Below are 16727 nucleotides of genomic sequence, written 5' to 3' on the forward strand. Positions count from 1 at the left end.
AGTGCTGTTCTATGTGTGTATGTCATGACTTTGGTTAGTTATTAGTATTTACTGATCTATGCCCTGACAGTAGTTTGACCTGTACAAAACTTGGATTATAAAAAGAAAACTGTAAAAGGACATTAAAAGCAAAATCCCAAACCATGACTGCTTTACTCTTTGGTGAAGTCTTATGTCAGGAATTCTGTTGTAGACAAAGTACAATTGCATTTCTTTAACTTATGTTAAAATAATAATTCAGTGCTAGTGCTCCCTCCACATGTTCACTGCACGCACAAACATAAAAAAAAACTAAAAAAAAAACTAGCCAACACAGCATTCCTCCACTACAACATGACCACCCCATGGAACACCAAAAGCACATGGAGTCATAAATATTCACCACTGATTAAAAGATTAGAAAATTAATCTCTCCAGCATGCTAAATGCTAATCTCAAACCCTGAGGAGTAAACAAACTCCTGTTCAGCACAGACCAATAAACTTCACAGAGACCCAGGGAGACAAGACCAGACATCTTCCCAGAGACTGGAGTTATAATAAATATGATAGATATTTACTCTCTTAGAGTTACATTTGTCATATAAGGATATAGCAGAGGAATATGAAGACTAATGCTCATTTTATAATCTTGAAAATGTTTAATATAATCAAATATTGAAGAAAGAATATTAAGTCAGTGATTGCCACAAACAGAGCCGTCCTAATGGCTACTACAACAGAGGAAGTGGTGGTCACATGTATTTCTTCATGTAGCACGACTACCATGAGGTCATAGCCCTGCCTTCTATTGTGAGTGTGAGTACATCACTGTCTGTACTACATGTGAATGTTGTGTAGTTCTGCCCTGCGTCTCTGTGTGTGTCAGATTGTTCCCCGAGTTGAGTCATAGGTCATTAAGATGCTTGGCTAGCTTTTATGCTGATGGCCCCGTAAATGGATGAGAAATGCTTGTCTTTCAGTATGGCTGCTCTCTGTCTTGTAATGCACACACACACAATTTAACCCTTTAAGCCCTAGGCACATTTTTGCGGAATTTCTGCTTGAAAAAATCAGTAACAGCTGTACAACATGGCCAAAGCAACAACCTCGCACTCTCTGGATACGATGCACCACACAGTATTTTGAAATCTCCTGGTTCCCGTCACCAGGCAAGGGAGGATAAACAGACAGACAGACAAACACTGATGAACAGAGGACAGAAAGACATGGACAGACAGCATGGTGCCAATGTATTCTTTAAAAGTGTACTTCCCTCAGTTTGACTTCTCTTTCAGTGAACAGCTCATGATTCTTGTGGAATCTGGCACCAGATGTTACCAAAATACTGTTCAAGTCTATGATATCTGTCAGTCGGGGTTGATGCAGGATCAGTCGATAGAGCATGATGATGATTTAGCATTTTCACTTGTCAGAAATGCTCAAGGTTTTGCAACTTAATGTCTGCGTGGGTTTTCTCCATGTATTCCAGCTTCCACCATCCAAAAACATGCTCATTAGGTTCACTGATGATTCTTAATGGCTGTAGGTGTAAGTGTTGTCTGTCTCTCTGTGTTAGCCCTGTTATAGACTGTCCAGGGTGTAACCCGCCGCTCGCCCAATGACTGGGATAGACTGGGATAGACTCCAGCCTGCCTGCAACCCATCTAGAGGACAAGCGGTTATAAAAGATAAATATATGAATGAATGAATGTTCTACCTACATCCAGTGTGTTGATTTCAAGTACAGAATGTCAAACTCAGGACTCACACAGCACGGAATATTAACTCCAGTCTCACAGAGCTGCCGACTCTTAAGTATCAAACAAACCTTAAGATCAACTGAAAACGAAACCAAATCTGAATAAGGCACACATTAATCCTGATTTCAACAACCTTAAAAACTGTGTAACAGTGTGGACTCCTGGAATTAGATAACACTAAAGTCCTGATCTGAACATCCAAATAAATGTAAAATAATCTGTAAAACAACCACACATTCTTTTAGGCTCCGTTACAAGAAGTGTGATGAGTGACGAGTGTAGAGAGTGGAACACTGCAGAAGTAGAGACACTAGAGAAAGAGCCGAGACCATGCAGTGTGAGAGACAAGAGAGACGAAGAGAAGCAAAGAGAGAGGGGAGAGACAAGCAAAGTGAGTGATGAATGGTGGGTAGTGGACGGAGAAAGAAGAACTGACAGAGCAAAACCTATGGAAAAGGCAAAACAGAGTGACAGACAAATGAGAAGAGAAGAAAGAGACACAAATCAGAGAAGAGAGCAACGAAATGACTGCTGCGATAGGACAAAGAGATGCTTGACTGCGTGCATCTTTTGTGCCTGGCTCGATGGCCCTAAGGCAGACAGAATGATGGGCACATGAATCAGAGGCTGTCTGCCTGAAAAATGGTAAAAAGATGTCTCTCACACGGCCTGCATTTTGCCACTAGAGAGAGGGGTAGAAAAGAGAAACACAAAAGAAAGACAGAAAGGAGAGAAGAACTGCGCAGTCGACACATGACGAAACAGAGGAGATCAAAATAGATTATCATAATGTAGTGGTATGAGGCACCACTGTCTTGAATAATTCTGGTTCACCCTGCCCTCTCTGGCCAATCATTAGTCACACAGAGAGGATAAAAGTAGGAGAGGTTTCTCCCCCCGTCCTCTCGCTTCCTGCCTCGTCGGCCCGCCCACTTCCAGGTTGTCCCCGCTGCTCACCGCATCGGACAGGTAGGCACGCATCAGCATGCCGGTAAAAGTGCACACTTGTTAGTGTCAGTTAATTCAAACATAACCTTTCCGATAGATCCGGCATCCTTGACGCGGTCCTGGCAGGGCACTGGGGTCGCTATCACTTGCGTTTAGGTGAGTTGCGGTGTGCTGCTGCTAATTGTCTTGGCCAGGTGTTGAGCCTCCTCCTTTCTCCACTCCTCTCCCTCTAACAGTGCGGGTTGTTGGTGTTGTGGTGGCTGTCCCTCGCCGCTACGTCGACCCTCTTCACCCCTCTCCCTTTTTGGTAGAGACCGAAACCGACCGGATAAAAGGCCGGTAGTTTGGACGCCAAGCAGAGTAAGACTGGTACTGAATAATTCCGGCTGATTAGCCACGGCTGCCTCGCCACTTCGCTACTGCTACCTTGCTACTGCTACTTCGTTGTTCCTGTTATTTCGCTGCTCCTGTTATTTCGCTGCTCCTGACTTTGGGTTCTTGACGGCCGTTTTGGGTCGGCCTGCTTCGCGCTGCTGGCCCGGGTTTTTTTGCTGCTATTGCACGTGTGGCGGTGCGCGTTCGTGGGTGTGTGGCTACCGCTTGTGCTGGACATTACGAGCCCAGTCCGGACCCCCAGCCCCTAGTTTGGATTGCGTGCGTGTGTGAGTGTTTGCGGGTGTGTGCGTTTTAAATGTAATTCTCAAGGTGTGGTGTAATTTTGTTTATTCATTTATTTATATTTAGTTTCTTTTTCTGATTAATAGTAAAGTTTATTGTGGTTATTTATTTTTTGGTTAAGTGGTTTGCTTTGCTTGAGTAAGGTGTCATTTTGGGAGTTTATTGTAATTATTTACGTTCTATTTGGGGGGAAAACTTCTTAATTTCAGCCCTCAGTTACTTGTCAGAAATGGATTAGTTACGATTACTGTTGAGTAGATATCTCTGGCCAGAGACTCTTTAATCTGTTTGTTAATTTGTTTGATTTTTGATTAATCTAATTGTATTATTCCTTAGTGTATTAATTGATTATTCTTTAATTCGTTTATATTGTGGGATATTGTTTGTTTTCCTTTAATTGTGAGCCCTGTTAACTGTGCTTTATTTTCCCTAAGAGTACGTGGGGTGGACGGTGGTGGTTTTCCCCGGTGGTGTTGTTCCTGTGTGTGTGTGTGTGTGTGTGTGTGTGTGTGGTGGTCCCTGCTTATTTTGTGCGCTCCTCACGTTTTTTTGGTTGTGAGTGGGGTGCCCCCCTTTTCATTTTTATTGTGGACGTCACTCCCATGTTGGTTCCTCCTCCAGCCGGTAACCCCCAGCTCGTATCCTTTTTCTCAGTTGGCTCCGTTTTTTTATTATTTTCATTTTGTCCCATGCCTTGTTTATTTTAGAGTGCCAAAAATAAAGTTTTTGTATGTGATAATTGAACTCCGTCTCCTATTCTCCCTGATTGAACGAACCTGTGTCCTTTTGTAATCGTTGGTAATTGACCTTTAATACGGGTCCTTGGGCCCTAACCCAAGGTGGCGTTGTCGGTTGTATACAAAAGAGAAAAGAGTTTTGAGACATAACTGAGTAAATTATCCCTCGTGTTGCCACAAACTTGGCGTTGTCGGCAGGATCAATTCAGTGGAGGTGGAGACGTGTGTTCTATGTTTTTTTCTTTCCTGTTTTCTTTTCAGTTTGTTAGTTGTGAGTGTGAATGAATGGCAGTTTAAGAAAAACCAGCAGCGAATGTATTGTAACTTTGTAGACTCAGCATTAGTGTTCACAGCTAAGTTGTAGCTTTAAAGACATGGAGGTAGAGCTACAGGAATTGAGGGATTTGGTGGCACAATTGAGAGCAGACAATGATAGGTTGCAGCAGGAGCAGGCTGCTGCCGTGCCTGGCCCTAGTGCTGCACCTTCCATTTCTGCTGAACCTCTTCCAGCACCATCTACTTCCACCGCTCGTGTAGCAGAGCGACTGGTCCTCGTGCCCCGAGATAGGAAGTGCCCAGTGTTTAGGGGTACATCAGGTATAGGGGTAGAGGAGTGGATTGAGGAGGCTCAAGCCTGTATGAGGGCTCGCTACCTGTCCACATTCGATCAAGCATTCTTTTTGTTTGACCATTTAGAGGGAGAGGCACGTGAAGAAATAAAATATCGCCCGGCCACAGATAGATCTGATCCAGCTAAAGTTATTGCGGTGTTGCGAGAGCTGTATGGTTGTTCCAACTCGTATGTTGCCCTACAGGAGGCGTTCTTCTCAAGGCGACAGCAAGATGGAGAGACTCTTCAAGAGTTCTCCCTCGCGTTGATGAGTTTGATGTCTGCGGTAAAACAAAGAGCTCCAAGTGAGATGCTAAATGCAGACGTCTTGTTGCGTGACCAGTTTATTGAAAATGTAATTGATGGTTCCCTTCGTCGCGAATTAAAACAGCTCACACGCAGGCAGCCTACCATCTCCTTGCTGGATGTTAGGGCAGAGGCAATTAGGTGGGAGCGAGAGGGATTGCCAGGGGGTGTGCGGGGCCGAAGCCACTCAGTCCCTTCAATGATGGGTTTGCAGTGTGGTGTTCAGACTGCTCTTCCTTTGGTTAGCCTGCCCCAGGCTTCAGAGTTGCAGGAGGTGAAACAAATGCTGAAGCTCCAACAGGAACAGCTCAACAGCCTCACCGAAACTCTTGCTCAGCTGCAGATCAATCAGCAGCGTAATCATCCTCCTTACCGTGGTCCGGTAATCTGCCGGCGGTGTCAACAGCCTGGCCATTTTGCCAGGGAGTGCAGAGGGGGGCGTGCTCCTCCTCCACCTACATTGCCTCCTTCTTTGCGGCCAGCCTCGCAGCGGGATCCAGCTCAGCATTCGGGAAACTAGCGCCCGTCGAACTGCGGAGCCAAAGTTCGAGGGGAGCAGCCAATGGCTCACCAGTCAGACTAAGGGGTGGGGAAGAGACTAAGCTAATCAGTGCATGCCCACATGTAGATGTGGTTATGGGGGGAGTAAAGGTCCCGTGCTTAGTGGACACTGGGTCCATGGTGTCCACTGTCAGAGAAAGCTTTTTTCGGCAACACTTTGCAATTTGGGGCCAAGAGAAACTCCAGTCTTGCCATTGGCTTCAGCTTCAGGCGGCCAATGGATTGCCCATTCCATACCTTGGTTACTTGGAGCTTGAAGTCGAGCTCTGTGGTAGGATTTTGCCAGGGTGTGGACTATTGGTTGTCAAGGATCCTCCAGCTGATGCATCTCCTCCTGCCCCAGGTGTCTTAGGGATGAACATCTTGCGTAGGTGCTATAGCACTTTGTTTGGGCAACATGGCTCCGCCCTGTTCGATCTGCCCATTGTCACAGAAGCACCAAAGTCTGTGGTGCAGGCATTGCAGAGATGCCATCAAGCTTCTCTGACTTCACCTCCTGATGTAATTGGTAAAGTCAAACTGCGAGGCAAGAAAGCTTGCCGCATTGCTGGTGGCACTATGCAGTTTGTTCCAGCCACTTGTTCTACCCAGTATTCTGGGGTTACTGTTCTCTTTGAACCTTCTGAGCAGGGCCTCCCCGCTGGGCTGCTGACATCTCCAGCATTGGTTCGAGTTGAGAGAGGGACTGTGTACATACCTGTCGTTAATGTGGGCACTTCTGATGTGTTGCTTTACCCTCGTACAGAAGTTGGCGCTTTACGTGAGGTTTGTGTGGTGAGCTCACCTTCTGGGATTAAGGAAGTTCCATCTTACCTGGCTACGGTTGCGTCCCAGGCTGTGACTCCTACACTGCGAGATCAAATTGATGCAGTTGATTTGTCTGCTTTGTCCGTTGAGGAGCAGAAAGAGGCTCGACTTCTTCTGTGGAAATACGCTTCTGTATTCTCTTCTCATGACAGTGACCTGGGTTACACCAACCTGGTAACACATGAAATCCCACTTCTTGATGAAACTCCAGTCCGTCAGCGCTACCGGCGTATTCCGCCATCGGAATATGAAACGGTCAGAGAGCACATTAACCAGCTGCTTGGTGCGCAGGTCATCCGGGAGAGCTGCAGTCCGTTTGCTTCACCAATTGTGCTAGTTAAAAAGAAGGATGGAAGTCTGCGTTTGTGCGTAGACTACAGGCAACTTAACAGCAGAACGAGAAAAGACGCATTTCCTCTCCCTCGGATTGAGGAATCGCTGGATGCACTCACTGGAGCCCGCTGGTTTTCCACTATGGATTTAGCCAGCGGGTACCATCAGGTTGCGGTGGCAGAGGCCGACCGGCCCAAGACCGCATTTTGTACTCCTTTCGGGCTTTTTGAATGGAACCGCATGCCTTTCGGGTTGTGTAATGCACCCAGCACGTTCCAACGACTCATGCAACGGGTTTTTGGGGATCAGCAGTGTCAGTCGTTGCTCTTGTATCTGGACGACATTGTGGTCTTCTCCTCCACCTTTCATCAACATCTGGAGAGGTTGGAACTGGTGCTGCAGCGGTTACAGCATGAAGGTCTGAAGGCGAAGTTGTCTAAATGTGCGTTTTTCCAACAAGAGGTGCGTTACTTGGGCCACATCATTTCGGCCGAAGGTGTTTCCACCGACCCCAGCAAGGTCGCAGTGGTAGCCGACTGGCAGCCTCCCATCACCATCTTGGAGCTGCGGTCCTTTCTTGGGTTTGCGAGCTACTATCGGCGCTTTGTGGAGGGCTTCGCCAAGTTGGCTGCCCCTTTACATCGCCTTGTTGCGGAGCTGGTGGCATCAAAGTCCCGACGGTCTGAGCGGCAGGTTTTGGAGAAGTGGACTAGAGAACATCAGCAGAGCTTTGAAGCTTTAAAATCTAAGCTCACCACTGCACCCGTATTGGCATACGCTGACTTCTCCCTTCCGTTTGTCTTGGAAGTCGACGCCAGCCATGGGGGTCTGGGCGCTGTGCTCTCACAAGAGCAGGGAGGAAAAGTTCGGCCCATAGCCTTTGCCAGCCGAAGTCTGAGGCCAACTGAACGCAACCCAGCAAACTATAGCTCTATGAAGCTCGAGTTCCTGGCACTAAAATGGGCTATGTCAGACAAATTTCGTGAGTACTTGCTTGGCCACAAATGTATTGTCTTTACAGACAATAATCCGCTTACCCACCTCTCGTCGGCTAAACTTGGAGCCCTCGAGCAGCGTTGGGCAGCCCAACTTGCGTCATTTGATTTTGAGATCCGTTACCGCTCCGGCAGGAGTAACACAAATGCAGATGCTCTGTCTCGGTTGCATCCATCCAGATCTGTGGATCTTGAAACGATCATCTCTGGGACACAGCTTCCACCACCCTTGAAACAAGCTCTCCAGGTTCGAGAGCCTGTAGCACATCAGGCTGCTGTCCAGGCTTTGCCTCAGCATCTGCCTGCTGACATCGGGGAACTCCAGCGAGCCGACCCGGTGATCCGGGAAGTCCTTGTGTTTTGGCAGCATAAACGATATCCGAGCTACAAGGAACGCAAGCAGTTGTCCCCACCAGCTTCGGTGCTCCTCAAGCAGTGGGGCCGTTTGATTGAGCAGGCTGGGGTGGTGTACAGACAAGTCTCTCGCTCTGATGGAGGAGAAGCAGTTCTCCAGGTGCTTGTGCCAGCTGTTTTAAAGGATAAAGTCCTCATGGAGGTCCATCAAAATCACGGCCACCAGGGGGTGGGTAGGACTTTGGAGGTACTTAGACAGCGGTGTTATTGGCCGGGGATGTCGTCAGACGTGAGGCGTTGGTGTCATACTTGTGAGCGGTGCCAAGTGGCTAAGGACTCGGGGCCGCCGGTTCGTAGCTTTATGGGACATTTGCTTGCTGCAGAGCCTAATGAAATCTTGGCGATGGATTTCACTGTGCTTGAACCAACCCATAATGGGCTGGAGAACGTCCTTGTGTTGACTGATGTTTTCAGTAAATACACTCTTGCCATTCCCACTCGTGACCAGCATGCCTCTACAGTGGCGCAGGTGCTCGTCACAGAGTGGTTTTCAAAGTTTGGTGTCCCAGCACGCATTCATTCTGATCAGGGTCGGAATTTTGAAAGTGCACTCATTCAGCAGTTGTGTGGTCTTTACAACATTGAAAAATCTCGTACTACACCGTACCACCCTGCAGGTAACGGTCAGTGCGAGCGTTTCAATCGCACTCTTCATGATTTGCTCCGCACTTTGCCTTGCTCTCGAAAGCGTGAATGGCACTCTTGTTTACCTCAGATATTGTACGCTTACAACACCACACCGCATCAGTCCACTGGGGAGTCTCCGTTTTTCCTCATGTTTGGTCGTGAGGCAAGGCTCCCTGTCGACTTCTTGCTGGGAAGGGTGCAGGACCCCGTTGAGGGGACAGTAAATGATTGGGTGCAGGAGCATCAGACCCGGCTACACTTGGCTTTTGAAGGCGTACGGGACAGGCTAAGGGAGGTAGCCCAACGTCGGAAGGAAAATCATGATCAGTCTGTCCGGTCAGAGCCGCTGGTGGTGGGCCAGGCAGTTCGGTTGAAGGAGTTTGGCTGGAAGGGGCGTCATAAGATCCAGGACAGGTGGAAACCTGTGGTGTATCGGGTGATTAAAGCTCCCCACGGCAATGGTGCGGTGTATACCGTTGCACCCGAGGACGACCTTGTAAAGGTCAGACGGGTACATCGAACACTGCTTAAAGCCATAGTTGGGATGGCTGCTTCAGGTGACGATCCTGTTCCCCCTTGCATCTCACTTGATCGGCCTGCAGCGTCTGAGAGTTCATCTGATGACGAGGACTTGATGGCTGTGGTAGGGGACATTGTTCCCCTGCCAGCGGGTTATCCTGCTGGTGCAGTCCAACCAGCCTCTGCATCTGCAATCCCTGTTGACTCGACAGTCCCGTTGTCCTCTGCTTCTTCGGCCCTTCTGGCCGCTCCTGCTTCTGGGAGCAATGACACTTTTGTGCCACTTATGGCACCATTACCCCTGACACTGCCTGCCCATCAGATGGTGTGTCCGTCTTCTGTCAGGGCTACGTCCTTAGCAGGTCCCCCTTCAAGGAGTGAACCTGTTGGGCGACGGACGGCCCGATCTACAGCTGGCCAACACTCAAACCCCCATCATTTACCCAGGCCTGCCAATGAGGCGGCCCAGGCCGTGCCCTCAGCGCTCAGTCTAATTCTGTGTCTGCTTTCTTTAGACCATGGTCTTAGAGTCGATTTTTTTTTTCAGCATCGTTGGGTCAACGATGAAAATGGGGGGGATGGATTGTAGTGGTATGAGGCACCACTGTCTTGAATAATTCTGGTTCACCCTGCCCTCTCTGGCCAATCATTAGTCACACAGAGAGGATAAAAGTAGGAGAGGTTTCTCCCCCCGTCCTCTCGCTTCCTGCCTCGTCGGCCCGCCCACTTCCAGGTTGTCCCCGCTGCTCACCGCATCGGACAGGTAGGCACGCATCAGCATGCCGGTAAAAGTGCACACTTGTTAGTGTCAGTTAATTCAAACATAACCTTTCCGATAGATCCGGCATCCTTGACGCGGTCCTGGCAGGGCACTGGGGTCGCTATCACTTGCGTTTAGGTGAGTTGCGGTGTGCTGCTGCTAATTGTCTTGGCCAGGTGTTGAGCCTCCTCCTTTCTCCACTCCTCTCCCTCTAACAGTGCGGGTTGTTGGTGTTGTGGTGGCTGTCCCTCGCCGCTACGTCGACCCTCTTCACCCCTCTCCCTTTTTGGTAGAGACCGAAACCGACCGGATAAAAGGCCGGTAGTTTGGACGCCAAGCAGAGTAAGACTGGTACTGAATAATTCCGGCTGATTAGCCACGGCTGCCTCGCCACTTCGCTACTGCTACCTTGCTACTGCTACTTCGTTGTTCCTGTTATTTCGCTGCTCCTGTTATTTCGCTGCTCCTGACTTTGGGTTCTTGACGGCCGTTTTGGGTCGGCCTGCTTCGCGCTGCTGGCCCGGGTTTTTTTGCTGCTATTGCACGTGTGGCGGTGCGCGTTCGTGGGTGTGTGGCTACCGCTTGTGCTGGACATTACGAGCCCAGTCCGGACCCCCAGCCCCTAGTTTGGATTGCGTGCGTGTGTGAGTGTTTGCGGGTGTGTGCGTTTTAAATGTAATTCTCAAGGTGTGGTGTAATTTTGTTTATTCATTTATTTATATTTAGTTTCTTTTTCTGATTAATAGTAAAGTTTATTGTGGTTATTTATTTTTTGGTTAAGTGGTTTGCTTTGCTTGAGTAAGGTGTCATTTTGGGAGTTTATTGTAATTATTTACGTTCTATTTGGGGGGAAAACTTCTTAATTTCAGCCCTCAGTTACTTGTCAGAAATGGATTAGTTACGATTACTGTTGAGTAGATATCTCTGGCCAGAGACTCTTTAATCTGTTTGTTAATTTGTTTGATTTTTGATTAATCTAATTGTATTATTCCTTAGTGTATTAATTGATTATTCTTTAATTCGTTTATATTGTGGGATATTGTTTGTTTTCCTTTAATTGTGAGCCCTGTTAACTGTGCTTTATTTTCCCTAGAGCTGGAGGTGGACGGTGGTGGTGGTTCTTCCCCGGGTGGTGTTGTTCCCCTGTGTGTGTGTGTGTGTGTGTGTGTGTGTGTGTGTGGTGGTCCCTGCTTATTTTGTGCGCTCCTCACGTTTTTTTGGTTGTGAGTGGGGTGCCCCCCTTTTCATTTTTATTGTGGACGTCACTCCCCATGTTGGTTCCTCCTCCAGCCGGTAACCCCCAGCTCGTATCCTTTTTCTCAGTTGGCTCCGTTTTTTTATTATTTTCATTTTGTCCCATGCCTTGTTTATTTTAGAGTGCCAAAAATAAAGTTTTTGTATGTGATAATTGAACTCCGTCTCCTATTCTCCCTGATTGAACGAACCTGTGTCCTTTTGTAATCGTTGGTAATTGACCTTTAATACGGGTCCTTGGGCCCTAACCCAAGGTGGCGTTGTCGGTTGTATACAAAAGAGAAAAGAGTTTTGAGACATAACTGAGTAAATTATCCCTCGTGTTGCCACAATAAAGAAACAGGAGAGAAGAGACAGAGAGAGAAAATGATGATAGAAATGAAAGGGGGAGGACAATGATGGGAAAGGAGAAAGAAGAGTGAAAGTGCAAATGAGGAAAGAAGAGAAAAACAGAAGAAAAGAGGGAGCAGATAAGAGGTAAAAAATATGTTTCTGCATACGGAGCAGACGTCTGTGCTGCATGACATAAAGGACAGACATAAAAACTGATGGAATGAGAAGAAGAAATAAAAAAATGAGAGTGGAAAGGTGTGAGGAGAAGATTAGACAAGAGAAAGAAATAGACATGTTTTTATTTTCCATTTAACTCCACTAATGGACAACACTGACTAACCTTTACTTCAGCAATGATTTATGACTTTTAATTTATGTCAAACTTGAAACACAGCAAAGCTTTAGCTTCTAACCAGTTCTGAGCAGATTTTCCATTTACTGTTTCTGTCGAGTATTCCACTCACACTCTGAGATAGAAGCCTTTTTAGAAAACTAGTGATAACAAACCAATAATTCAGCATTTGATCAAGAACACTGTGATGATTGTCTTTTTTTCTAGAAAGTATTTATATTTTTGTTTCATGCCATGTTATACTTCAACTACTTATTGTAGTACAACTGAACTGATTATTTTGGACAGTTGAAAGGTACTGAAAACTGTTCCAGGCAATGACCTCCTGGAGCTGTTTAACAACTATTGACTGGTTCTGCACATGCAGAACAATAGTATTTGTTGTGTCTTCTGGTTGCGATTTTACTGTGATGGATGAGCTGTTTAAAGAGCTTCTATCCGGTCTCACTGAGAATGTGTTTGGTCTCAGCTGTGGACTGTGAAGATCACTGGGGCTGGTAAAGTAAACTCACATATTCTGCAGCTAACTTGGAATGAACCCCATGAAGCTCTGCTTTTCGAGTTAAAATGATGAAAACAGAACAAAGACAGAAGTTTGTCAGTGGAGGTACCCAGCTCCTTTTCCCAACAAGCTTCTTTTTTTCCTCTGCTGCTGATAGTTTTACATTTCACAAACTCCTCATGTCAACGGGCTGTCTGCCTGTCGTCACTTCAGGCAGACAGCTCTGCAGAGTTAAAAAAAAAAAAAAAAAAGATCAAATTGTCACCAAAGTCTAGAGAGAAACAATCACAGCCCCTTGCTCCCCCTTCCTCTTCTACATCAAAGATCGACTGTGTGAATGAGCCTCACATTCTTTAATCGCTCTTTCTCTTCTCTCTTTCCTTCCCTCTCTCTTTCTCCCTCACTAGGACTGTGGCGCTCTGGCCTCATTCCAGCAATGTCTCAGTAGAACAGCTGGTTTCAATTAGGTTCCCTTTTAGGTCTCTGTGTGCACGCACATACACACACTAACAGAGTGGGGCAGCCTGCTTTCTTTGGCTCACTGCTCTGTTGACAGAGTAATTGAATCATTTGACCAAAATATTGGTGGTGCAGTGAAGCATCCAGTGCTTGGCTGTGGCCACCGGTCTGTGTCTTTCCATTAGACTTGACTGGTCAAGCAGTCGCTGAGTCTAATGGAACAGTAATGTGCTCTAATAATGCTGTGTGGATATTGAATATGCAGTCACACCAGGGAGGTACGTGTGATATAGCTATGCCTTTGTAAACAGCACTTAGGAGATCATGTGACAGAAGAGCTCTTTGAGGGTGGGTAGGGAGATCTTCCTAACTTTAAAGAATAACTGCCTTCTTAGAATATTTCTAAAAAATGCAGCAGAGGAGTGAGCGTGGCAGTTAGAAACAAGCCTTGTGGCTTCAAAGTGTGCCAGGCAGAGAGGAGCGTTAGATTTGTTATTTTCTGAACTGACTGTTCACAGTGTTCAGTGGAGGGAATGAGACTAGTCAGCAGCCAGAGAAAAATGTGAATGGGTTTATAATCATGTCTCAATCACAAATCACAAATTGCCATTGTTAGTCTAGGGTATTACCTCTCATTTGTTGTTCTAAGTGAACAAATGTTTGACTACAGTTACAGATGCAGTATTACAGTCTATTCAACAGCTGCCCTAACATTTTTCTTAAAATAGCGTGCTTGTGCATTTACTTCTGTGATTGGTTACGGGTCTGTACAGTGGCATCCAGAGGCATTTTGGTCTGCAGCCACTGAATTTGAAAGAAAACGAAGAGATTCAGGTTCTCTCACCTATTTCATCATTTTCGTTTTACATATTGTTTTGACTTACTCAGCCCTTTGCTGTAATTTAATAGCTTGGAAGTCAGCCCAACTTCCCTCTCCCAGAAAATATTGGGAGCAGCAAGTTGGTCTGGACTAGTGATCAATACTGAAATATTGATACTTCCGATACCAGGTCTTTATGCTCTAAAATTGATTCTCAAATCCAAATATCGATACTTTCGATTCTTCAGTCATTGGAGGTAATGTAGGAACACAGTGGAAAGTAACTAAACTACTGAGCTGTGGCGACACAACAAACCTTGTGGAACACTTCAGATTACACCACAACACAGAATACAAGGCATTTATGATGAGGAGGACAGAAGAGGAGAGAACAGGATCAGAATTAGGATGCAAGTTTTTATTCTATAGTTGTTCTTAATAATAGTAAAAATTGTTTTGCTTATACTTTATTTAGTGTTTGAAACACCATTTTCACAATTTTCATTTTTATGTTGTATGATTGTGTCCTCTGTTTGGTTTTTCTTTTTTTTTTTGTATTATTTCAGCTAAATAATAAATGCTGCTACCACACATTCAAAACAATAAAGATATTCAAGTACAGTAAAATTTAAGAGTTAAATAAATAAATGAGTGTGATGTCTTGTATTCTTTCTGGAGCTATGATTTGAAATACACTACTTTTTCAGGTTTACCAGACACATTAGGGTGTATTTACACAAAGTATCAGAGAGGAAATCAAACATCACTAGTGTGGACACGCTGGGAACTTATTATCATAGATAGATATTTCTAATCAGATTAATCACAATTAAATTTAATTCATTTTTAATCTATATTAATCGTGTTTCATTTTGCATGAGCAAACAGACTTAAGATAGAATGGAATATATATGCACTTAACGTGTTTATTAAACACCTTCAACAGTTTCAACAAAAGAACTTTTTAACAAACATTGCTGCATTAATGTGGCCCTGTTACTCCTCCTTCAGTCAGCTAACAGTTTTTGACATTATTGTGCTTCTGATGGAGCCTTATGAGTCTTCAAATAATAATCAAATTGGTAAAGCCTGTATCCTTGATATATTAATAGGTCTGCAGTTTGTTGCAATCTACTTTTGTAGTTTTTGTAATTTTGGCAATTGTGTCAGTCAGTTTGGCCAAGGTAAATTTGTGAGGTCCTGATGTTGTGTGAGGATGGTTTATTGCAAGCTGGGTGACATGTTAGCTGAACTGCTTGGAGAATGTGGGACTAACTTATGCTTCAATGTAAAGAAAACTCCCACTTTATGTTGGTTGACTGTTCCATCCAGAACTAGAGACACAATAATGAAAACAAGATCAAACTTTAAAGATCAAGTAGGTAAACTGGGTCATTTTGTTATTGCCAGAAGTTAAAAAAAAAAGAAAAAAAAGAATTATGACTGAATAGGGAGAGACAGTATGAGCAGTTAAATGCCAGGAGGACCCAGTTAAGTGGTGGAAGAATGGATTAATGGATGGATGCATGAATGGATAGATGGATTAACATTAACATTCTCAGTAACTTTAACTGCAGTCTGGTTAGATTAGGATGAACTGTTTAGGCAGGACACCACCATTATGAGACCAAAGCATGATCAAATCGAAGGTTTGTGCACTTGACAGAGTTGTAGATCTATCTATCTATCTATCTATCTATCTATCTATCTATCTATCTATCTATCTATCTATCTATCTATCTATCTATCTATCTATCTATCTATCTATCTATCTATCTATCTATCTACCTGGGGAAGATATAATGTCTGTACTGTAAACGACTGTATGCTCCATGGAGGGTACAGCAATGCATTTTATCTCCTTGTGACTATGTCTCTCCCTCATGTGCTTCCACATCCATTTTCTTTTTCTCTTATGTATAAATGTATGGGTTTTCTTCATCAAATATCCTAATTTCCTCCCTGGCTTTTATTTCTACATGGAAATATCAAACATATTAGTCCAATGGATGTGCCCTCCCTGGGCTACTGCTATTTGCATATTTAAACAGCTTCATGAAAGAAGCTTTCAGAATTTTAGATGCAGCTTTTCAGATTCGATTCACTTCTTCAACCTTTCTCCTTTTCTTTCCACTGTGCCTGTTCCTCCGACAGATGTGACACTAATTGATTTCTTTATTTTGCCTTTTGTTCTTTCAACTAATTCCCCCTCCTCCATCTTTTCCTCCTACGTCGCCTCTTTTTCTGCCATCTCTCTATATCTGGGCCTGCTTCTTACTCTGTTCTTTCTCTCGATGTCTTTTTACTGATGTACGTTCTGCGATGGATGTGGCAGCACTCATTTTTTTTCTTTCTTTTCAGCTATTTTTCCGTATGTGTGTGTGTTTTTCTGACTTATTTCTTTGTCTTTCCTTCCACCCACTCATTCCTCTGTGTCCCTGTAGTGAACGTTCTGATTTTCAGCAGTGGAGGAGAAGAGTGCAGACTGAATTGCAGGATGGCTAATAATTGCACTACACTGATTGCAATTTTATATTCAGTTTTCCGGAACAATCAGATTAGAGAGAAACTGTGCTTGCATGCACACTGCGTGTGTGTGTGTGTGTGTGTGCGTGTGTGAGTGTGTACGTGTGGTAAATGTGTGTGCATATGACTGAGATAGTGCAGATGTTGGCAAAAAACTCAACAGCGATCTCATCTCTGTTATCTGTGTAAAAGGCTTGTACTGCCGCTGACTTAGCATACACAATGAGTGGCAGAGTGTGGGGATTGCTTTTGCTTCTTTTTGCTTCCCAAATCAAATTCATAAAGGATAAACCTCTTCTTTCTAAATGAACTATTGTCCAAGAGACAGACTATTGCTCATCCTGTTAATGTGGAAGACACGTGGAGATATGTGGGGTTTGCATATAATAAATCTGCTTCACAGGTGCAAGAGAGAGCTTGGGTCAATAAATCAGAGTTGTAAATA

This window comes from Mugil cephalus, chromosome 5 (assembly GCF_022458985.1).
Source record: "Mugil cephalus isolate CIBA_MC_2020 chromosome 5, CIBA_Mcephalus_1.1, whole genome shotgun sequence".
NCBI lineage: Eukaryota > Metazoa > Chordata > Actinopteri > Mugiliformes > Mugilidae > Mugil > Mugil cephalus.